This window comes from Amblyomma mixtum, chromosome 6 (assembly GCF_055824585.1).
Source record: "Amblyomma mixtum isolate Tamu chromosome 6, ASM5582458v1, whole genome shotgun sequence".
Lineage (NCBI taxonomy): Eukaryota > Metazoa > Arthropoda > Arachnida > Ixodida > Ixodidae > Amblyomma > Amblyomma mixtum.
Window position 1 is genome coordinate 15,208,424 of NC_143017.1, and position 24,603 is coordinate 15,233,026.

Consider the following 24,603-nt stretch of genomic DNA (forward strand, 5'->3'; position numbering starts at 1 on the left):
GCGAACACAATTCAAATATTAGTAATAAAAAAAGCGCATTTGTAGGTTTTTTCAACGAAGCAAAACTGCAGCCGTCGTCACGTCAGGGCTGTGGCATGTTGCAAGTTGCGCGTCCGCGCCGAGGATGGCGCCACGGTCGAAACGATTGCAGCGATCCTGGTATCGGCGGTAAACGCGGCTGCAGTTAAGCCTAATAAAAGTGAAATTTTTCGAACACTATCAATAATAAAAACATTCTTGTGAATTAAATTATAACCAGCCATAGGTATTAAAAATAAGATATCAAAGAAATTAGTTGCGAAGATGACAACGCGGGTAACGCGGCAGCAGACGACAAGCAGACGACGCCCGGTCAGCCGCGCAAGCGAAAACGGCGACGTCGGCGACATTCGCACTGCAGCAGCGTCATTGGCGTCATGTCGAGTCACACAGTGAGCTTTTCTTGGAGTCTTTATACTAAGAACTAGCACTGCAGCATATTATATGTTGTCCCTAGACCAACACACTGTGATTTCTTCTGCACGAGTCGAAGGTTGAAAATTTTCGCTGCCTTCCTCTGCGTGTGTTTATTCATAGCCACAGACTCCTGCGTTTCAATACATGTCAGATGTTTTACTTCCTTGCTATTTACCTAAATCTCTTACAAAGTCGCGTACAAACCTATATTCAGTCATGTAGCATTTTATTATGTATGCTGTGCCTATCCTGATACCTTTTTTTATTCCCTATATATTCTCTGTGCGCTAATGTTTTCTAGGTTTACATAATGGCGTTTTTTTATTTTGATTTTTAGGATGCCTGTTACTGATACTGCAATGTCACTGATGCCTAAAATCACTTTCTGAACATCGATTGTCACTGCTGATGTTCTTTTAATAAATTGTTCTTTGTACAAAACCATTTACGCTTTTCGTTCTCTAGCGAGCGCAGCTGCTAAGCAGTGGCGCCGCTTGCCACCATGCACCATGCTACATCAACAGACACAGCGAAATACAAAAGCGAGTGAGCAGATTCCGTAAGTACTTAGGAAATCAAGCGTGAATGCAGCGCGGGATCAGTTAATCACCAGTATTTACAAAGCATGGATTTAGCTAGCGGCCGCCAGCACCAGGAACGCGCGAGTAGAGTGCACTGTAGCGCGAGCAACCGGCCACAACCAGCCGCCTAAACGCGCGCCGCCATATTGGATTTTTGATGCGTTTACCGCCTCTCCCAGGTGCCGCCACCATCGCCTTCGAAAAAAAACGTCCCCATTGGCTCTATGAGAGTGTCACTCCCTTGGTCACGTTTTGTGTTATTTGGGCTTTCGTAGCATTGTTTGAGTGCTCGTGCGGTGGACGTGTATGAAGAACACAAGTGTGTTTTGGAAACCAACGACGAGAATTACGCCCTATCAACACTGGTGATTTTGAACGGGTAAAGCCCTGAAGAAAGGTAGCGCTACGACTTCTTGTCATCTGGAGAGGCAACGAAGAAGAATGTGCGGTTTTGCTAAGCCTTGATGAGCCGTCTGAACGGTGAGTCCCGTGTACGTTTCTTTACTTCTGATCTCTATTCGCACGCGTTATTAGTGTGCGCCTATATAGGGATGACAGTGCAGGCAGTCTGCGTGCGGTTGCCTCAGCTATAATGCGTTAACGCCGATTCACACGACGGTCCGTTCGCCCGCGGCCCGCGCACTACGTATTCATGCGTCACCACATTGAGAGGCGCGCTGTCGGCCGCGGCAGCGGGCGAACGGAAAATCGTGTGCATCGGCCTTTACCAGAAAAGAACGGGCGTATAGACCGCATGGCAACTGTTGCTCCATAGTCTCTATCTGCGTTTAGTACTCGGGTGCCGCGGTAAATAAAAATGCCACCAGTTATCACAACAGAGCTATGCGGTCGCTTGCTAGCGCTGCGAGAAACAACAAAGTTTACTACATTCCAATAGCATAGATTTGTGCTACGTAGGAGAGGATGATGAGCGTGCAGTGCCACGTTAGAGAGCGCTCTTGCTAGGCCAGCTGCGGACAGACAAGGGAACTGACAACGGTCGAGTTGCCTCGCGGCTGGTGCCCGTCGGATTGATTTGTGCTGCTTAGAAGATGACGATGAGCGGCAGTGCCGCGCGACAGAGCACTCGCGCTAGGCCAGCTGCCAACAGACAGTGCTCAGTGTGTGTACTCGTGGGATTAGTGCTTACGCCTTAATATTTGTCATACAATTTTTTCGGGGACAATGATCGCGTGTAAAAGGCTGGGGCATATCCCTTGCCTAGTCATTTGTAAATTTTTATCTGTGCTTCCCCATGGAACAGAATTTGACACAGTATTATGTCAAAGTTAGATCGTTCTTGCGTCTGCCCTGAGGTGTAGGTGTCGATGCTTCCTCGCCTTCAGATTTTGAGAACTGTTTGGGATGCAACTGCGCACTTATTTAGGATTTCAAGCTTTTTGCTATATCCCTCGTTTGTGCGGCCCGCTTTCAAGTCGTTCGCTATATCGGTGATGGTTTGTTATTGATTTTCACTTTCTCTTATTTATTCTTGGTTGAGTGCCACCAGCTGTGCTGCCGGCGATTCTCCGCGCTCGGAACTATTCCCAGGCACGAGACCCTACCCACAGACCTCCCTGCACCACACTCACCAGTTTTCTTCGGTATTTTTTTCCCTTGCTCTTACTTGCATTGCCACTAGGCAGTTTTTATTTCTGTGCAGATTTGTTAAATGCAATACCAATTTTCGTTTCATGCTGTGATGTGAGATATCGTGCTTCTTGCTAATGAATGCATGCCTTTTCCATCCTCTCATCATTTGTGCAAAGCAGACGGGTCTACTGGTCGCTACGTTCAATTTAAAAATACCTTCGGTGCTGCTGCAAAGCACCCTAGTAGTAATAAAATCCTGTGCATGCTATATTCGAATAGTTACGCTCTTTTCATCATGCATAAAAATAGTGGTATTCCAGCCTGCTCATCTTTCTATGCGGGTGTGACAGTCATGTAAATCTACTGAAAAAATGTATATCGGTGCATCACATACAATCTGTTCATTTCTTTTGTCATGGGCCCTCTCATTGCTTTTTGTGTTCCTATGTTACTACCTTATTCTAATTTATGAAGCAGTAGACAATTTCTTCTCTTGTCATTCATGACATTGTTACGGCCACTGACAACAGTTGCTCTGACATATTTATTTGCAGTTGCCAGCTGCCAGTATCTACTGGGCCATTCGTGCTTCCAGCTTTTGGCTGTGCTATCTCTCCTCAGCTGTTTGTGGTAGGTATTGTTTTCCAGTGATGCATACCTTACCTGCCTATTTAGAAAAATTTCGTAGACATAGGCTCACAGCCGGGTTTAGAAATGCATGCAGAGCTCTACGTGCACTTAGCAGCAGTACCTCCCTGTATAATCACATGAATCTGATCCTGAATTACATGAATGTAATTACATGATCTGTATGAAATAGTCGCTCATGAAGCTTTTGACTGCTGCTGTTAACATAATGGAATTTACACTGCTTCACGTGCAGAGACTATTTCACACATGTTGCCTCTTATGCATATGTGCCCTCTGAAAGGACGAGCATATTCCTTTATCCCTTTAAAAAACATTGTGTTCTATCATGATGCTTTACCGGTATTTCTGGTGTATAGACCAAAATGTCACTCAGTATTGTAACATGAAGCGGGAACTCAGTTTGTCCAATGTTTTAGAGGTAACATGAAGCGGGAACTGAGTTTGTCCAATGTTTTAGGGGTCCTAAAACATTGGACCAACACAGTTCCCACTCGAGTTATTGATCACTTCGCTCTCGCCCTACCATAAGCTTGCCGTCCAGGTTGGACAAATTGATAGAGCGACTGCTCCTGTGAAGTGGTGGTTCTGAGTTCGAACACCGGACCAGGACGAATCTTTCTTTAACTACGAAGTTTCTGTGAAAGCTGTATAGCTTTCCTTTGTAGCCATTTGGCTGTGCTCGAGTGGATGCCAATGAGTAATTACTCCTTATTACAGATCTTTTGTCAACGCCAAACTGATTCAGTAGCAACAAATAGTAGAAGGGTAAAAGCATGCTGCTCCCAAAAATTCGTTAAGCATGTTATAAAATGTATGCTGTATTGTTTTAACTGCTGCAAAGAAATAACGGTGATGTTAGATGCCCAGCCCCTATTAGGTAAACATAGCTCGCAATTAACACAGTGGATGGAAAAGAAATATGGACTTCAACCCTCACGACGACCCTCACCCCAGTAAAACAAAAAGTGCCAGTGTTGCCATACTTGAGAGCTTTGCTCTTTAAAATTGCAGTAGACTGCTACTCAAAGTTGACAAAAAAATGCGTCTCGTTTTCTGCATGTGCATTCCACAGTGCTGGTGCCATTTTCACTGGCCATTGACATTCAGTCGCATGATGTGCACCCCGCTCCTCGAGTTGATTTTGTTTGTCTTGTGAACCTGCCGTCAAAATCAGTGCAGGATAATGCTTCCCCAGTTGATCTGCAGTTAACCTTGTCCTTTGCCAGCTGCTGTCACCCTTTCTCCACAGAGAAGGGCGGTGGGAGTCCAAGCCAGGTGGAGTTGAAATATTTGACTAGTAGTGGACAGGGATCCTGCGGTTTGTTGAGTACACAGGCAAATTGGAGACTTATGGAAGAATTTTTTTACCAGCCAAAAAAGACGCATACACAAGACAGAACCGCACAGGACAAGAGCTGGTAAAAGCCGTAGTCCTCTGTGGTTCTCTCTTGTGTATGCATGTTCCTTGGCGGGTAAAAAAATTCCTCCGTAAGTCTCCAATTTGCCGGTGTCCTCCACAGATTGGAGGATCCCTGTCTGTTACTAGTCAAATTTCATTACTCCACCTGGATTGGACTCCCACTGCCCTTCTCAAACTTTTGAAATCCTGTTGCCCTAGCAGATCATCAGCTGTCGGTTGTATTACTTTCGCTTCAGTGAAATTTGACATGTAGCGGACAGGGATCCTAGAATTTGTGGAGTACACAGGCAAACTGGAGACTTATAGAATTTTTTTACCAGCCAAGGAAGACGCATACACAAGATTCGTTGTCTGTGTTTCACTACTGGAAGTTCTAAATGCGTGCAAAAGTGTATCGTGCATTCGCACGTATTTTGAAAACTCAATTTCTGCAGCATTAGGTTTTCGGAATTGGAGCTGTAGCATTGCCGCCACAGAATCCCGCTCGTTAACAAAGCGCACACTTATTTGCTAGGTATATATTCGGTATACCGCAACCAGTACACGTCACTGTTTGGAAGGTTCTGTTGTGAAATTTCTGATTGTGCAAGGTAGCTTTTCTTTTAAATTCAAGCGCTCTCTATTTGCTTTTTCCTGTGCATATTCATCGGTCGTTTCAATTCGGAAGCGTTGGTGCTGCAAGACGTGCATACGGAAGCTACGTTTGTGCACAAAGCTCCTGAATTTTTGAAAGCGCAGCTCTGACAGTTCTCGTTGTCATAAATAAGTACAAAGCAGCCTAATCTTTTTGGACACACCATTTCATGCTCTTAGCTGTTTCTGAGAAACAGGCTGCCTTTTTTTCTGTTTTTGGTGTGAAACATTCCTAACAACTTCTTTCTTTCTCGATGCACAGATAGCCTATGCATACACGGACAGCTTGATTGCAATATCTAGGGCAATATTTATAACAGGTGCAGTGAGCCTTGGTGCATGTGGACAGAAATTAAGCTAGGGTGGGGTGGGGTATTTTCGCACAGGCTAATATTATGCGGAGGGTTTGGCGTATTGAAACCGAGTCTTTCTGAGCTCTTATTAGACGTCCCAGCACCAGGACAGTAGTTGAGGCTTTTCTTCTTTGTTGTCTAGTCAATGGTTTCCATCACATAAAATAGCCTTAATTCTAGCTATCCCGTGGCCGTCTAACAAAACGATGCAGATATACTGAAGTGATCAGTGTTGCATAAAAGTAGTGAGAACATTGCAAATGCAAGGCAACTTCATTGGTTTGCAGTGCACTAACGTGGCAGTCAGAGAGAATTACACATTACATTTGCAAATCTAAATTGTGCATAATAGTATGGACTGGCACGTAATGTGCGAAGTAATCACAGTTATCTCGTTCATGCCAAATGCTAGTGTCAAACATTGTCAGTATTGCATATTTATAAAGAGCAGGCATGCTGCGCCTAACTTGTCGTTGGATAGATTTTATTACTATGAAAGCAAAAAGTTTACACATGGCTGTGGTGTTCTTGCGCGGGTATTAGTATTACCTTAAATGAGTATAAACACCAAATTTTTGGTTATGTGTGTTCTTTGTAGTGACGTGCTGGGCATTCGTATACATAGAATTGTTGCATAGTATTCGTCTCCAATCGCTAAATAATTACAACCAGGACAGCAGCTTGGGCATGTTGGTTATTCATTCTTGATGGAACAGCGCAAAACATCGGGACAAGAGACAAGCGCTGACTTACAACTGGTTTTTATTTCGAAGAAACATTGCTTCTTATACCTTCTTCACCCTCTCAAAAAACACATGCGTCGCAACCATATCGTTCAAGCGTCCACAAAAAAGCATAAGACAAATAATCACAGATATTTATAATCACATTTTTAACATGTCAAATTCTTTCTTAGTCAAAGCAACAGACGGCGTGCTGACACAAGCGTCGCGCAGACTCGCTATCGAAGCTGCCTCGATTATTTCCCGGACTAACTGGTCTTTGTGATTAGCCAAAGCTTTGCATTTTTGGAAAACCGGTGCACAACTAGTTGAAGGGCAATCTCTGCAATGGATTCCCAGGTTCCTGCAAGCTTGCTCGAAATTATTTTTGTGTTCTAGCAGCCTTTCATTCATGCACCTGCCAGTCTGCCCAATGTACTGTTTACCGCAAGTCACTGGCAACGAATAAACAAGGCCTTCGGTGCACTCCACAAAGGGGGTTCGATGCTTTATCGTGCATCCCTGCTTCTTTTTGGTCGGATCGGAGTTGACTCGTCTGCACAGACTTTTGAGTTTATTAGGAGCAGTCATCACTACATTCACGCCAGCTTTTCGACCTATGCCTTTCAGGCGATGGGAAATATTGTGAAGATACGGAATTGCTACTACCGGCCTCCTTTCTTTCTGTTTCTGTGCATCATCTTGCTGCTCGGGCCTAGCCTGCATCAGGTGCTTTTTCATCTGCTTGGCAACAGATACCAACAGGTGCGAGGGGTAACCCGAGTTGCCAAGCCGTTCCGCCTGGCGAAGAAAGCTCACATTCATTTTGTGAACACAGGATTTCCTCAAGGCATTCGTGAAGCACAAGTTCACAATAGCCCTCTTGGTCAGCTTAGAGTGAGCTGATTGGAAGGGCATTGGCGCTTTCTCCGCTCTGGGCTCATAGGCCCAGCAGGCGTGCCCTCTAGTGAACTCAAGTCTCAGGTCTAAAAACCTGAGTGACCCTTGAGCAGGAAGCTCGTGCGTGATAATAAGTGGCTGCAAAGCCTGCGCAAAGCGACCCACCTCCTCCATTACTGCTTCTAGCGTATTCGCCCTTTGGCCATCACAAAGAACTAGGTAGTCATCAACGTACCTAAATACCTTTTTAACACTAGTACCTGCAAGGGTTACGTTCAGGAACCTGTCTTTTCGCGCCAAGTACAAATCACTGAGTAGAGGCGCGATACATGAACCAATGCAAACACCGCGTTTCTGGAGATACACTCTTTCCTCCCAACAGACGTAAGTTGACCTGAGGTACACTGCTAATAGCTCCAGGAACCCTCTAATAGACATTCCGCAGGCGTTTTGAAATGCAACAGCACCATGCGTATCTATGCATTCTTCTACAGACACCATCAGCTCGTCATGCGGTATGGAATAATACAAATCTTTTACATCAACTGAGCATGCGGCAAAGGCACTGCTAGAATTGTCAGTTAAAAATCTAGCTATATCGTCCGAAGATTTCACCTGAAATGGGTCGTCAATTGTTAGTAGTTTTAATTTTGCTTGCAAGAAGACACCAAGAATCTTTTGCCACGTCCCTCCCTCAGAAATTATTACCCTCAAGGGCCAGTCTGGTTTGTGAGTTTTTACAGTGAAAAACGCGTCCAAGTTAGACTTCTTGCAAGTTTTTATGCCTCGAAGGAGGTAGTCAAGTTTAAGTTCTTTGCATAGCTTCATAGCAGTTACCTTTGCTTTCCTAACAGCTGATGTCTTGTGCTCGTCAAAAACAGAGCTGATGGTTTCTAACGCCTTAGTTTTGTACAAGTCCTTGGAAATCACAGCAAAGCCCCCCCTCTTTGTCAGAGGTCAGCAACGCAAGGGAATTGTCTTTCAAGTACCTTACAGTACGTCCCACTGGGAGATTCCTCTCGCAGAGCTGGTAGCGGCCAACGACGTCGGCTCCGTCTGAAATACACCTTGCACTTTCCTTGCACCTTGCTGCGCGCTGACTACAATGAAAGGAAAAGAGGCATGACCGAACAAAGCCAAGAAAACAAGATCCACACGCTTGGTGTGGATGTTCTGCCACAACCGGTCCGCGAGGTGCTTAGCCTTGGGCCTAAGTTTGCCATCCAACCGAAGAAGACAACACCGGAGCTTCTTGCCATGGGGCGGCGCGTTGCCAAGGCAAGCCCTGAGTCGGAAAGTGCAAGGTGTATTTCAGACGGAGCCGACGTCGTTGGCCGCTACCAGCTCTGCGAGAGGAATCTCCCAGTGGGACGTACTGTAAGGTACTTGAAAGACAATTAATTCCCTTGCGTTGCTGACCTCTGACAAAGAGGGGGGCTTTGCTGTGATTTCCAAGGACTTGCACAAAACTAAGGCGTTAGAAACCATCAGCTGTTTTTGACGAGCACAAGACATCAGCTATTAGGAAAGCAAAGGTAACTGCTATGAAGCTATGCAAAGAACTTAAACTTGACTACCTCCTTCGAGGCATAAAAACTTGCAAGAAGTCTAACTTGGACGCGTTTTTCACTGTAAAAACTCACAAACCAGACTGGCCCTTGAGGGTAATAATTTCTGAGGGAGGGACGTGGCAAAAGATTCTTGGTGTCTTCTTGCAAGCAAAATTAAAACTACTAACAATTGACGACCCATTTCAGGTGAAATCTTCGGACGATATAGCTAGATTTTTAACTGACAATTCTAGCAGTGCCTTTGCCGCATGCTCAGTTGATGTAAAAGATTTGTATTATTCCATACCGCATGACGAGCTGATGGTGTCTGTAGAAGAATGCATAGATACGCATGGTGCTGTTGCATTTCAAAACGCCTGCGGAATGTCTATTAGAGGGTTCCTGGAGCTATTAGCAGTGTACCTCAGGTCAACTTACGTCTGTTGGGAGGAAAGAGTGTATCTCCAGAAACGCGGTGTTTGCATTGGTTCATGTATCGCGCCTCTACTCAGTGATTTGTACTTGGCGCGAAAAGACAGGTTCCTGAACGTAACCCTTGCAGGTACTAGTGTTAAAAAGGTATTTAGGTACGTTGATGACTACCTAGTTCTTTGTGATGGCCAAAGGGCGAATACGCTAGAAGCAGTAATGGAGGAGGTGGGTCGCTTTGCGCAGGCTTTGCAGCCACTTATTATCACGCACGAGCTTCCTGCTCAAGGGTCACTCAGGTTTTTAGACCTGAGACTTGAGTTCACTAGAGGGCACGCCTGCTGGGCCTATGAGCCCAGAGCGGAGAAAGCGCCAATGCCCTTCCAATCAGCTCACTCTAAGCTGACCAAGAGGGCTATTGTGAACTTGTGCTTCACGAATGCCTTGAGGAAATCCTGTGTTCACAAAATGAATGTGAGCTTTCTTCGCCAGGCGGAACGGCTTGGCAACTCGGGTTACCCCTCGCACCTGTTGGTATCTGTTGCCAAGCAGATGAAAAAGCACCTGATGCAGACTAGGCCCAAGCAGCAAGATGATGCACAGAAACAGAAAGAAAGGAGGCCGGTAGTAGCAATTCCGTATCTTCACAATATTTCCCATCGCCTGAAAGGCATAGGTCGAAAAGCTGGCGTGAATGTAGTGATGACTGCTCCTAATAAACTCAAAAGTCTGTGCAGACGAGTCAACTCCGATCCGACCAAAAAGAAGCAGGGATGCACGATAAAGCATCGAACCCCCTTTGTGGAGTGCACCGAAGGCCTTGTTTATTCGTTGCCAGTGACTTGCGGTAAACAGTACATTGGGCAGACTGGCAGGTGCATGAATGAAAGGCTGCTAGAACACAAAAATAATTTCGAGCAAGCTTGCAGGAACCTGGGAATCCATTGCAGAGATTGCCCTTCAACTAGTTGTGCACCGGTTTTCCAAAAATGCAAAGCTTTGGCTAATCACAAAGACCAGTTAGTCCGGGAAATAATCGAGGCAGCTTCGATAGCGAGTCTGCGCGACGATTGTGTCAGCACGCCGTCTGTTGCTTTGACTAAGAAAGAATTTGACATGTTAAAAATGTGATTATAAATATCTGTGATTATTTGTCTTATGCTTTTTTGTGGACGCTTGAACGATATGGTTGCGACGCATGTGTTTTTTGAGAGGGTGAAGAAGGTATAAGAAGCAATGTTTCTTCGAAATAAAAACCAGTTGTAAGTCAGCGCTTGTCTCTTGTCCCGATGTTTTGCGCTGTTCCATCAAGAATTACAACCAGATTTCTTTTCTTCCCTGTTTCAATAGCATAGCAATTGCTATGACATCAATGTTCAGTATAGGTTATGGAAGGCACAAAAAAGCTACTATATCGCTACTTCATCGTTTTAATTAGTTACAATGCTAAAGCCAGCCTGCCTTAAGAGTCGGAATCACAATGAATGACGAAGCCGCAATTATATTGCAGTTTTCCTCATGCCTCCCCTGGCTTATACTGACCTTTGATGCCATTGCCATTGCTCAGTTTTTAAAAGTGAAGCAGGAGAGAGAAAATATTTAATTACAAATTATTTAGCAGTCATAGGCGAATACTGTGTGGTTATCCGTGCATAGTAATGCCTTATGCATCATTAAAAACAAAAAAAAAATGTGCAACTGAAATTTGCTCGGCTGCTGACCCAAAAGACGCGGGTTCGATGCCGGCCGCGGCGGCTGGAATTTCTTTGGAGGAGAAATTCTAGAGGCCCGTGTACTGTGCGATGTCAGTGCACGTTAAAGAACCCCAGGTGGTCGAAATTTCCGGAGCCCTTCACTACGGTGTCTCTCATACCCTGGGTCGCTTTGGGACGTTAAACCCCATAAACCAACCCAAACCAAACTGAAATTTGTTGTCTGCCTCTTTGAGATGAAAAATTTTGAATTTTTCCTTCACTATTTTAGAGCATGAAATTCAGTTAATGGTATCTGAGAAACAGGAATTGCAACAGCCATTTCTCTTCAGCAAGAAAACTGTCATTGGTTTAAGTGTTTTCCCGATTCAAGGTTACCCTATATTTTAAACTGCACAATGTATTATGTGACAAGAACCGTCAAGCACAATAGGTGTGGTTTTAGAAATGACTGGAAGTGATAAGGGAATACATTTACTTAGAGCAGGTAGTGACCGCTGATCCGGATCATGAAGAGTAATAACTAGAGGAATATGAATGGGGTGGAGTGCATATGGCAGGTTCTCTCAGATCATGAATGGCAGTTTTTCAATACCCCTCAAGAGAAAAGTATACAACAGCTGTATCCTACCGGTATTCACCTATGGGGCAGAAACGTGGAGGCTAACGAAGAGGGTTCAGCTTAAGTTAAGGACAACGCAACGAGCTATGGAAATAGAAATGATAGGCGTAACGTTAAGAGATCGGAAGCGGGCGGAGTGGGTGAGGGAACAAACGCGGGTTGAAGACATCCTAGTCGAAATCAGGAGAAAGAAGGGTGCTTGGGCAGGGCATGTAAGACGAAGGCAAGATAATCGCTGGTCCTTAAGGGTAACGGAGTGGATTCCAAGAGAAGGCAGGCGTAGCAGGAAGCAGCAAAATGTTCCATGGGCGAAGGTTTGCAGGAACACGGTGGACATAGCTGGCGAAGGACAGGGTTAATTGGAGAACATGGGAGAGGCCTTTGCCTTGCAGTGGGCGTAGTCAGGCTGATCATGATACTTGCAGAAGAGCTTGCTCATGTTAAAATTTTCATTTGGTAAATATGTGCTTGTTTTACATGCACACAGCTTTTGAAAGGACTAGCTTAGTGATAATTGTATTGGGCTTCATAAAATTGTAGCTCTGAATGAAGGTTTGCAATGAAAGGTGTCTGCACTTGGTCACAATATAGGTACACACTAGTGGCGACATGACACACACGATCAGTACATTCTAGTTGTATTCTTTCTTTTTTTTCATGGGGTTATATGCAGGATAGTATGAAAAGGGCATTGGAATTGACTCTTACTTGCATTATTTTCATTCATGTTTGCAGGCACCCGGTGAAATGCACTCATAGCCAAAGCTCCTTCACTCAGCCGAGCAAGCTACGGCATCATCCAGCATCTTAGTTTCTTTTGAGCGCTTACAGCTCACTGCGGTGGATTTGGTAGATGGGTTTACTTTGCTTTTGGCAGTGTTCTTGGCATTTAATGTCAAGTACACCCCAAAAACAAAGCGGGCTTGTCTGCTGCTTGAGACACTAATGGGGCTTGATCCTAGCGAGCGCCTCCCGAGCGTGTTTTGGGCAGCCACAGCAATCACAGCAATGACTTGAGAAATAAAAGTTATCAGTGTTGTACATTTGTGTCATTATTTCTTGAACCATTGTTATTCCCAACGCAGACAGAGCACCATACTAATGTGCAAACTGTAGTGTAGCCATAAAGTAGTTGTATGAGCAAAAATTATTCTACTCAAAGATTATAATCCCTTTTGCTCATTACTCTTTTGTAGATGTAGCGCAGGTGGATCCTGCAAAACATATGACCAACTTGCTCTGAAGAATATGTGAAATAAGAAAATTAGTACAATACATTGAAAACACGTGAAACTCCTTTGGAAGGAGTAATATAAGATCTGGGCTGATACTCCTTGAAGGAGTATAGTCACTCTAACAAACGGAGTCCTGGAACTCTACCTGAAAGAGTAGTAGGATGCTGTTTCAATGTGGTAGCTTTACTCCCTCGGAGGAGTGCCTGTACTCTATTGCATGAGTAGTACAGTACTCCTTGAGTAGGTGTTGGATCACTCTTTGTCCAGAGGGAGTAATTTTATTCTGGAAAAAGGAGTGGAATATGGGACAAGCGAATACTCCTTCAAAGTGTGTTCTGGGCACTCCTTTAGTTCTAAGAGTGTAGGTAAAAAAAAGTGCCCCCTGAATTTTGACGGGTGTTCACCGAGATATGTGATACAGTTACTGCGTAATTGCCTTTCCTCAAATACAATTTTCATTTCCTTCATTACGGCCCTCTTTGTCTTCTTTTACTCACACTACCTCCCTTCCTCTACGTTGCGGTTCAGGTGTCCACCGAGATGACAGAGAATTACTGCGCCATTTCCTTTCCTCAAAAAGCGTTGCGCTCAAAGGGCAAGGCATCGCGCCGAACGGGTGGTGGCGTTCCGTGGACTCCCTGGCAGCGCTACAACACGCTGTCGCGTTCCACTCCTAAAGGCGAAGCTTAAGCGTCATTAATTAACAGTTAATTAGTATTCAGGCATTAATCAGTAATCAATCATTAATTAGTGATTTGTCATCACTTAGTAATTAGTACTCAATTATATATGACGCCACCAGTGCCACAGAAGCAGCGAAAGTGGTGCGGAAAACGCTTTCGCCTCTATGCACTTTAGACAGTCAAAGTGCCCCCTGAATTTTTCATGTTCTAGGCAGGACTCGTTGTGCTTCCACAGCAGCCATGGCTGTGTTGCAGCCCAGATGGACTCGCAAAAATTGGCAGTGAAACTGTGTTGATAGAAATCAAGTGCACATTCAAATACAAGGAAGAACCATTAATCGACTATGAAGAAAGGCGAAGGTTGCTCCCCTACTTAATGTTTAATGGAGATGTGATTGTGCTCAGAACCACACATACTTATTACACACAAATAAAAGTCCAGATGTATGTTTTGAACCTGCAGTGGGCCATTTTATATGTCTACAGCCCAAAACATGCAGTTATAGTGAAAGTAACTCGGGACGAGGCTTTTCTGTGGGAACTGATCCCCAAGATGGAGTATTTTTATTTCATGTTTTTCGTTCAGCGTTTATTCTAGGTTTCTATGCTCTATATTTATGGACTGATGCACGATCCTTGCCTGAAATCAAACTTATTGCTGTGCATACTTCAACTGACTTATATATCTGCCGTTTGGTTTTCAGTCCTGTTATTGCCTCTTTCACATGTATATTTTGCTTCTAGAATAACACATTACAGAACTATCACAGGGCTTCTCACTAAGAAATATAATTCAGACAAAAAACAGTGGTGTGATTGAAGAACCCATTTATTGGCTGAAGTGCACATAGTTGCAGTTGTCAAGTCACAGTGTGCTAATATGAAACTGCAGAACTAGTTTTCCTTTAAATTTTCATCTTTTTGCAAATGCAATCTATGCCTACAAACCAATTTATGGATGCCACAGCAAACCAAGCAGGCCTACTTCTGAAATTATTGGTGCTTGCATGTTTACAAGGGCAGCACACACTGAAACCACTTTGTTCATGTGTGGGACCAGGCTTAGCGGTACTCTGTTGCTTAGAATATGATATATCTTCAGCCTTTGAATAACTCTTTCTACATAGATGCGCACAGACGCAATCTTGTATGTCTTTTCCATGTCTTGTTGAGAGAGCTGTCCACCCCCTGAATTAAAAGGAGGCATAAGTAGCACTGCACCTTTACCCTCTACAGTTGGCCGTATGCTCGGGAATCTTTTGTCACTTAAAACTAAGTCCCCTGGTTTGATAAGCTGCAGGAAGCCGGAGTCCTGTGTTATGAAAGAGTCTGTATGCCGTCCTCCATAACATTTAGAAATGAAACTTATCATTCCATTTGGAATTATGCCGATCAGAATTTTGAGCGTGTATCCTCCTTTGTAATGTGAATACAACACGTATTGGCAATTAGGATTAGACGGTGTTTATGTGAGAAGCTCGGTGCAAACTATTATTACGGTGCAATTTGGATAATTTTCTTTGAATGGGGGAGGCAAAGACAGCTTGATTACTTCCCTGGAAGGCATAAAGACCCACTCTTTCAGGGCAATGCTTAGAATATCAAGCGTCTTTCTAAACACAGTTGATGCTGTTGTGGCTGTGACACTGAACATAGCGGCCAAGGCACTGTACGTTATCCCAAGCCGTAGCTTGGCAAGGAACAAGCATAGCTTGTCTTCCCTTGACATCGCATTGCACCTGTACTGTGGTGCTGGCAACAAGTTCAGAAGAAGGCAGAAAACTGGCAGCGTCACACCGCACATATCTTGCAGTGCCTCTTCCTTTTCCTTTAAAGGGCAACTCCGGCGATTTTTCGATGTTCATCGATCGAAATGAAATTTTAAGTCTGCATTCTATATGGTAGTCTGATGTCTCATGTAAAATTTCGCACCTGAAAGCGGCGCAGTTTTTCCGCAAGCGATTTTTGAAGACAAGCGCTCCTCGACGCGAGAGGCACCCATTGATCGAGCAACTTCTACAGGCCACCCTGTACTGTGACGTCACTGGCGAGTCGGCGTGTCAAGCTGGTCGGGCGCGCGCTGGCGTTGTCAGTGCAGGGGAAAACTGAAAATTGGTTTTGAGGAAAGTAAATGGCGCAGTAACGGACACCCCAACAGCGACGTAAGAAGAAGTGAAAGAAGAAAGGAAGAGGTGCCGAAGTGGAGGTCTCCGGAATTATTTCGACCGCCTGTGCAATTTCGCGCCATCTCAACGTGTCTGATGTGATGTGTACACCAGAGTGATGGGTCACGGCAACTTCTGTTGTGCTGTGGGGTGCACAAATTCTTCATCTGTGACAACGGGCGTGATCTACCATAGGTTTCCTAGCAATAAGAACCTTCGCGACAAGTGGGTGAGAGCCACGGTGTAAATATTCTTACACCGTGGTGAGAGCTGTCCGCCGTGTCAACTGGTCTTCGAGGAAACATTCCCGCTTGTGCTCGGAACATTTCGCGCCAGATTGCTATGAAGACAGCGTGTACTTCAGAGAGAGCTTTGGACTCGCTAAGGTTTCGTTCAACCGACGCTTGAAGGCATATTCTGTGCCAACGTTATTCGAGTACAACCGCCCATCGCAGCGGCCAGCTGAACGAAGCGCGGCCGTCAAGAGGAAGCGGTATGTTGGATTATGGCGTGAACTCACTTCCAAAAGCTCGCCGTCAAGATAAAGCTTCGCAAAGAGAAGACTGTTGGTGGTGCATGCCCCTGTAAGGACGGTGCGCACCGCGGCAACGTTCGGGCAGCAGATTCTATCATCAGGCTGGGTCGGCCGGCACTCGCCACACGAACAGCTGTCAGCGGGAGCATCACATTAACTTTTGTTCTGGCGAGCTGTGTCACAAATGCATGCACGAGAAATGACTCAAATCAAGTAATCAAATCAAATAGTAATAAATCAATCAAAAGTAATAAATCAAATGACTCAAGTCAAGTAAATGACTCGAGTAACTTCTCCGAGTTCAGACCATCTCCATGCGTCAGGTGACGCGGCCTGTGGTGTGACTTGGCGGGCTCGCGCGGCGGTGGATCATACCTGAAAGGCGACTCGTCCAGTCCAAAATCGTCGAATGAGTCGTCTTCTAAAGACTCGCTGGTCTCGGAAAAGCTATTCTCCGCGCTTTCAGTCATGTCGACAGCGCGGCTCAGGGTAAAGTTGCGATACCTTCGGGGACTTCGCAGCGCGGCGAACCCGTCAGTGACGTCACTGTCAATACCGCACGAAGGCACCTCCCCGGTTTCGGTTTCGCGGTTTCGGTTTCGAATTGTGCGTTTTTTGCTGTTTAAAAATTATTTCAGGGTAACTTTTGAAAACCTTGTATCGTACACATTACAGGAGGTTCTTAGGAACACAAATCAGCCATTAACTTAAATTGGCTGAAAAATCGCCGGAGTTGCCCTTTAAGGAATCAAAGCCATAAAATCCGCATTTCCGCTTCCAATTTCCATCTGTGCTTGCAACCTTCAGGATAGAATAAACATACAGAATGATGAAATGAAAAAGGAACCACACTAAGGTAAAATGAATAACAAAGAGAAAATAACATTTGTACTCTCAAGCAGATAAACAAGTTCATTCTAAAGAGAAAATCAGCATGGCCATTATAAAATTTAAAAAAAGTGATGCAGGAAAGGAAAATAAAAATGAACATTACCCAATAATGCAAGTAAACTGGCGAAAAACAAAAGTGGGGTGCTACGGCAAGACAACACCACAGTTCAACAGAACAGATAAAGAACAACAGCTGCATCATCTAACCTTGTGAGTCATTTCTGTGTGCATGACTTGAGTAGAAGCTTCAGTGCCATTTGTTGCTGAGAGAAGTATAGTTAGCTTTCCTGAAGTTGCACATTCTTCTGTTTGGCTTGCCTGAAAAATGAAACAAAGAATATGTTGAGGTATTCAGACAAATTTTCTGTATTCTTTGGGGAAATTGAAAGGACATTGTTAAAAGCAAATGTATGTTGCACTAGTGTCAGCTATATTTACACTGACTAAACAGGAGCCCAAAATTAAAAGGTGTCCTTGCAGCGTCCGTCTTTTTTGCAGTAGAATGACTTTCTTGTCCTGCACCACACAAAAGCTCCAAAGAATGTGAATCACTCGTGTCGTTGAGCAAAGAGGTAGTTGTACTTGTTTCCAGAGGTGCATCACTGAAATCCATTGGGCTCAAGTCACGATGCACATCGTCCAGAATGGAGGCTTCCAGCACCTGCATTTTTGCTTCATCGGCTGCACTTTGCAATTTATGCTCATCTTTTGCAACAAGCTGTTTGGATGAGATTTCCTTCTTGAAACGTGTCTGCCACCTGCATTGCACAATCAAAATTCTAGGTTACTAATTGAGTCTTGTGCAGGCTGCAAACAAACTTGCCATGAAATGTAGTCACTAAATACATGCCAATGCATCTAATGATCATATTATGATTGGACCGCAATTTCATAAAGCCGGTAAACAACAGAATACACTTGAAAACATAAGCTTGTAACTTCTACTGGCAGTGTCACATTTTTGGTTTCATACCTTTGCGCCCTTTGCCGATCAGGTGCCTTTTTTCTGTAGACAGGTGGAAAAATGGTTGGGATGTAGGAGGGATGTTGGCTGATGTCACTCTTGCTGTTGCCCACAAAATGCGTGCTACAAATTCGCGTATGTTCTTTTGGCAGCCACTGAGTTCCATCGGGACTGCACAAGAGAGAACAGCATTCTCTCTTATCCACCGCCAAGATACACACGTACTCAAACACATGCATGCACACAAAGACACACGAAAACATAGAAGCGAATGCGCACACATGAACAAATGAATGAAAATCGCTCAAGCTCCGAAGGTGGCAAATGACAGAGCCGCCGAGCTCCTAAGCATTCGACATGGTAGTAATATACATAATGGTAGTAACATACAGAACATAAAATGCTGCCATAATAAAGAGGCACAGCAAATTGAACTAGCAAAACAATGTCCAAGTTTGTTGAAATTAAAAGCAGTCTGTTCAGACGCGAGAAAGATGCTTGACTGACGCGCAAATCGCGGCGTCAAACCTTTGACAACGTACGTAGTTCAAATGAATTCAATTAACCGCGCAACAAGCACGTGCAAGTGTGAATTTCAACAATGACGGCTACGTTAAAAAAAAAAAAAGCTGAATAAAAACACCTCAACATGCCACCGTAACTTGGCTTTCACACACACGTGCTGTGAGAAGGCAGCGATCTCGATATCGAGATGCGTCGCGGCAACAAACAAAAACGATTAGCTGCCACGGTCAAAGCAGAAAACGAGAGAGGGCTGTCATGACTTACTTGACTCTCCTTACAGCGGTGTCTCCTTTCTTTCTCGTACCACCTGCCTGGGAATCGGTACAGTTTCACAGGCGGATCGCGATCTTTGGTGTTGTCTGCACTGTTGTGGCAACCCACAACACAGCAGTACTTCGGACCTCGCTTTTGCTTTCGTTGGGCCGTTTCTGCCATTGCAAAAATTCCGCTTCAACACCCTTGTCGATGCAGCGCACAAAACTAGCCGCGCGGACACTACGCTGCGCCCCAGCCGGACTGAACAGCACGTGTGCACGTGCGCCGCCGCCGCTGTCAAACCGGCAGCGTCTGCCGCGCTCCTTCCCAATAGCCTCTCCGGGTGGCCACCATAGGAGGCGCGGCGCTGTCGTCACGCCGCCAAACTTGAGCTTGGGTTCCCTATACGCGTGTATATAACCCGAGTTTAACTCTATCGCATCAAGCTTTCGAAAACGCCTTGCTCAGGCGCCCTTCGAAGCCAGTCCATCATCCAGCGCGGTTTCTCTGCGGTGCTGGCTCGTCGTCCGAGTCACAATCGACTCAGCACCGCGCACGGTCATAGTTCTTCCGATGTTCTGCAAAACCGCCAGTAGGTACGCAGCGCAAGGTGTCTCCAATTTCCGCGGCTGTGTGCACGCACGGAGGAGAGCGCGCGAGTAAGAGCAGAGTAGTGCCGGGGAACGCGATTGAAGTGGTTTTTCTGGTGTGATAGAGACGTTTGCGAACAAGGGCCGCACATGTGGCCAAAACACAGGCTGGTGGGAGACAGCGACACGTTTCCACACTGTTCGTGTTACCGCTGTGTGACAGGATCGCCAACCCGACGGAACCACTGTTTTGTCGGACGGGTTAAGGCCGTTGTACGATCGTTTTTTGGTCGGATCCGCCAGCGAGCGGACCGCTCGCTTTCAGCCTCCGCCCGGGCGTGGGGCGGAATGGTGTTGCACGATCACTTTGCTGCTGGCGGACGAGACGGATTGTTGGAACGTTCTGATTGGCGCTCCCGGCAGTGCTGCCCGTCTAATCGCTTGCTGCGGTACAGGCATATGTTTGTAGCGAAACACGCAGATATCTTGCGGTAGAAATTACCCGTATTAATTGCGGCATATTCAAGACAATATCTGTTGCGTCAACATTTCTGTTGCTGCGGGATTTTCGCCGAAGGTAGAATCGTGGTCGGCTGTGGTTCAGGCTGGGACGGCAGAGATATCGGTTCAGACGACCCTGAGGGCCGCGAACCAATTCGCGACAAAACTTTGCAAGGTCAGGCGAGTGTGCTCATCTGAAGCGATGTCGTCGGAAACGATACGTGTTTGGGCCATTTCTACCAAGAGGCTGAAAAACGCGTCGCATCGCAATCCAGTACTCCCCCTCGTTCGACGATACGTTCTCACAACGGCCCATGATTTTTGCCCCAAAATAACAGAATGCTGCCTGCTCTGAAAGTTACGCTGCCCCGCCGATTTCACGACGACGGCGCGATTCTTACTGTGAATTCTCGATCGGGCAAGGCTGCAGTACAGGCTGCTAACAACCGTCCGCAATTACAATCGGTATAATCACATTTTTTGAAATAGTGAAGATTACATACTTAAAATTTTTAGTTAGTTATTCAAAATAGCACACTGCAGTGTTTTTGAATTGCTTACCGAGAAAAAAAAATAATTGCACTTGCAGCCTTTCCCAAGCATTTTGCACAGTCACTGTAATATATAAACGGCCTTCTCCTTGGCTCCCTATACTGTTACTATAAAAGATATGCTTACTAATTCAATATATAAGGTGTGTGTGTGTGTGTGTGTGTGTGCATTTAACATTCACAGTTTAGCACAGCACTGCTGTCAGACACAAATGCTAATGGACATAAGAAATTGTTTCCAGCTAATGAAACAGGTAAAATCAGCTGCAATTAAAGCAGTTCTGCATTTCACAGAACAATGAAAATGCAACAGTAGTGATGTATTTTTGTCATGTTTTTCAGGCGATTATTAAAGCCAAAATAGAAATAGCACTATGTGGCTGCAAAGGGGCTTAGACGTGCTTCACTGGGCTAAAAGTGCATGGCTTTGTTCTGCACAGTGACAGCGGGCCATCAAGTTGCGGTTTAGCATTCCTTCCTGAGCTCATATTGCAGTTGCACGAGCCAGAATGCAGTGTTTAAAACAAGTATAGGAAGTTCTGCTAAACGCCATGTCATTGTTACTATGTACAAAACAAGCTGGCATATACTCTGTGCAACTCCGAAGCATTCTCAAATGTCGCTGCGAATGCAAAACAAAGCGGGTGCCTTAGTATTGAATAAAAGTCTGTACACGCCATTCTCATTAATACAAATATAATGAGATGTCGGAGCCAGTAAACTGGATTACAGGTAGAGTAAGTGCAAGAACCAATTTGAAGGATTTACATAGCCACAGCTCCCGGCTTAGGCTGAGAAAGAATACTTGTATAGTCAAGGAAACAGGGTACGATGATCATATTCTCTGGTTATTTCGAGCAAACACTAACATCTTAGGCAGAATTTGTAAAATTAAATTTCCAGTAAGAAGCTAGATGTCGTGCAATAAAATGAAATTACAAATAAACCGTTTAAGTATGTGACTGGTATATATACATATGTTCTCTGATACAGCCTTAAAGCCATCAAGCGACTCAACACTTGCGTGGCAAGCTTTACCCGCATCTTTTCACAGTTGCTTTGATAAATGTGGGAATTTGTTATTTTTGGACACACCCCTTATAAAAATGGTCTATAGACTTTCTATAGACTTTTTATAGACTCTATAGCCATCCTACAGACTTTTCCTTTTGTCTATAGACAGTCTATAGAAAATCTATGGACTAAAGTCTATAGCTGCTTCAATTTCCTTTTGTCTATAGACTGTCTATAGACTCTCTATAGACTAAGGTCTATAGCCGCCTCAATTTCCTTTCGTCTATAGACTTTCTATAGACCCTCTATAGACTAAGGTCTATAGCTGCCTCAATTTCCTTTCGTCTATAGACTGTCTATAGACTCTCTATAGACTAAGGTCTATAGCTGTCTCAATTTCCTTTTGTCTATAGACTGTCTATAGACACTTTATAGACTAAAGTCTATAGCTGGCTCAAATTTCCTTTTGTCTATAGATAGAATAAAGTGTCTATAGACTGTCTATAGACACTTTATAGACTAAAGTCTATAGTTGGCTCAATTTCCTTTTGTCTATAGACGGTCTATAGACTCTCTATAGACTGAAGTCTGTAACTACCTCCATTTTCTTTCGTCTATAGACGGTCTATAGACTCGCTATAGCCTAAGCTCTATAGCCGCCTCAATTTCCTTTTGTCTATAGACTGTCTATAGACTAAAGTCTATAATTGCTTCAATTTCCTTTTGTCTATAGACGGTCTATAGACTGTCTATAGACTAAAGTCTATAATTGCTTCAATTTCCTTTTGTCTATAGACTGTCTATAGACTAAAGTCTATAATTGCTTCAATTTCCTTTCGTCTATAGACGGTCTATAGACTCGCTATAGACTAAGGTCTATAGCTGCATCAATTTCCTTTTGTCTATAGACTGTCTATAGACTAAAGTCTATAACTGCTTCCGTTTCCTTTCGTCTATAGACGGTCTATAGACTAAGGTATATAGCTGCCACAATATCCTTTCATCTATAGACGGTCTATAGACTCTCTATAGACCAAAGTCTATAGCTGCCTCAATTTCTTTTCGTCTATAGACGGTCTATAGACTCTATAGACTACGGTCTATAGCTGCTTCAATTTCCTTTTGTCTATAGACTGTACACTATAGATAGTCTACTGCCTATAGACCAGTCGATAACAATCGCAATTTTATTTAACAATGTTCGATACAGTGACTTTCGACTAAGTCCAGAACAATGTCAATTTCTTTTTGCACTGCATGTTGAGGGGACCTGCATCTAGTGACCGCAACTATGTCGGGAGTCCCCCACCTCCTTCGCTATTACGGAAATTAAAAAGTACTGCGTAAGACCATTCACCCTCCTGTATATTGTTTTCAGGAGCATTGACAAGCTCCTTTTTGTTATGCCGTGACGTATATTGTCAATACAATTAGATATTTAATGCTAACAAGTAAGCCGAGGAAAGGCAGCCGTTCTTGAAGTAAGGGCGCCGCCCGCATACTGTACTACATCGAACGAATACGCTGTCCCTTAAAGGAATCGCTCTACACAATTCCATTCCATCTTTCTATCGTTACTGTCCAACGCGCTGAAATTAGAAACATTTCATCAACGGTTCTACATTTCTTTTTAAAACGTCCTGAAAATAAAGGGGGAAATACGGGTGTGAGAATTCAAGGAAGCGCCCAACCCTTAGAAACATCTTCGATTAATCTCAAAGAGCCTGGTCCTCTGTGCGATTAACATCTGTCATTTCTACCTTTGCAGTTTGTATTCACGTGAATAAGTGCTGCGACGCAACAATCACAAAGCCAGTAATTTTTCGTTCCTGCCCTTGCACTTGTTGCTTCGGAGCCGATGACACGCTGATGTGGCGCATATCAGTTTTCTAAACACGAGCACACGCAAAAAAGACGTTATGCTATGCAACCTTATAATTATTATTTGAGAATTGTACCACATACTATTCGGTGGGAGATGCGGCGCGTATACCGACAAGAAGTTAGATTTCGGTTCTGTTTTCACGAAAACAATAAGATTTTTAGAGGGTAAGCGAAGAATTTAAAGTTATAAACCAATTGCCTTCTGTGGTCTTGGATATCAGATCAAGCTGCACACGGCAAGAGTGCGAGCGATAAAGATACGACCGTGAAATGGGTTTCTGTTTCACGTTTTACCCATTTTCCCGCGAGACGGCGGAAAATCATTCGGGCTGCAAACAACCCTGTGCGTGGCTGCATCAATGGCGTTGGCGTGTTTTTCGCGGATTACGTTTTCTTCAAAATCCAGCTTCATCGTCCGCTTACGGTAAGTCTACACGTTTATATTTTATTCATCTGGTCTCCTAAACCACTCTAAGCAGAGCGGTGTGTGCAGAACAGATTATGTGCGCAGTTACAAACGTCCTATCTTCGTTTCTAAGGCGGAAGCCATCGGGTTCTCGACTAATGCCGCTTATCTCTGTCCCGCTGTCTTTACTAACGCGCGGAAAGGCAGTCACTGCGATGCCCTTGATGATAAGCCGCTCCTCGCGAGCTGTCTACTAGATTTTTCGTGTTTCAAGGTAGATGCGCGGCCAGAAATGTCGTTTAGCCTGTGAATGACGGCCGAAATGGAACTGTGTGTTAGTTAGCGCCGTGCGAGCTCAATTTACTTTGCACGTCCGAAAACGTACTTACATAGTCTTGTTCAGTGGTGGATTACATTTATTTTCTTATCTTTGTGTTATCGCCTGTCTGGACCATAGAGTGCTGTTCTTTTTGAGGTGTGCATTGCTTGCTAAGTATGGACGCTCGCTCGGTGCGCGTCGTGGACGCCGACGTTTCAGCAAAGGTGTCTTGTAACGCTATAGACTGGAGCGCGAGATGTTTGTCAAAGTTGTATTCAAGCGGCGCTGGAGGAATGCTTGTAGTGTGATGGGTGAATAAAATTCGTTGCCGGCGCGAATGGCCGGCGTGCTCAAACACCGCGAAGAACCCACGAGCTCCATCCCATCTCCCCTTCGTTGCACACGTATGGATTCGTCCGTGTCTGTCATCAGAGCCGTTGGCCGCCGCCGCTGGCTTGCGGGC

The 24,603-nt window shown here is 44.7% G+C and overlaps 2 long non-coding RNA genes and 1 pseudogene across 3 annotated transcripts in view; 2 read left to right on the top strand and 1 right to left on the bottom strand.

The window, feature by feature from the left end:
* LOC149338269 (uncharacterized) overlaps nucleotides 1–24,603 on the top strand; it is a 90,089-nt gene that overhangs the window by 3,517 nt on the left and 61,969 nt on the right. The gene's annotated exons all lie outside the window — the stretch shown is intronic.
* LOC149338270 (uncharacterized) lies at nucleotides 1,314–12,620 on the top strand. The gene is made up of 4 exons (XR_016283721.1): nucleotides 1,314–1,517; nucleotides 2,548–2,641; nucleotides 3,185–3,260; nucleotides 12,358–12,620. It is a non-coding gene; the product is annotated as an uncharacterized LOC149338270 (long non-coding RNA).
* LOC149338271 (uncharacterized) lies at nucleotides 14,075–21,607 on the bottom strand (annotated as a pseudogene). Its single transcript, XR_016283428.1, has 6 exons — nucleotides 18,885–21,607; nucleotides 18,105–18,266; nucleotides 17,610–17,889; nucleotides 17,339–17,449; nucleotides 16,987–17,041; nucleotides 14,075–15,376 (listed from the first exon to the last, which is right to left on the bottom strand). The product of XR_016283428.1 is annotated as an uncharacterized LOC149338271 (transcript).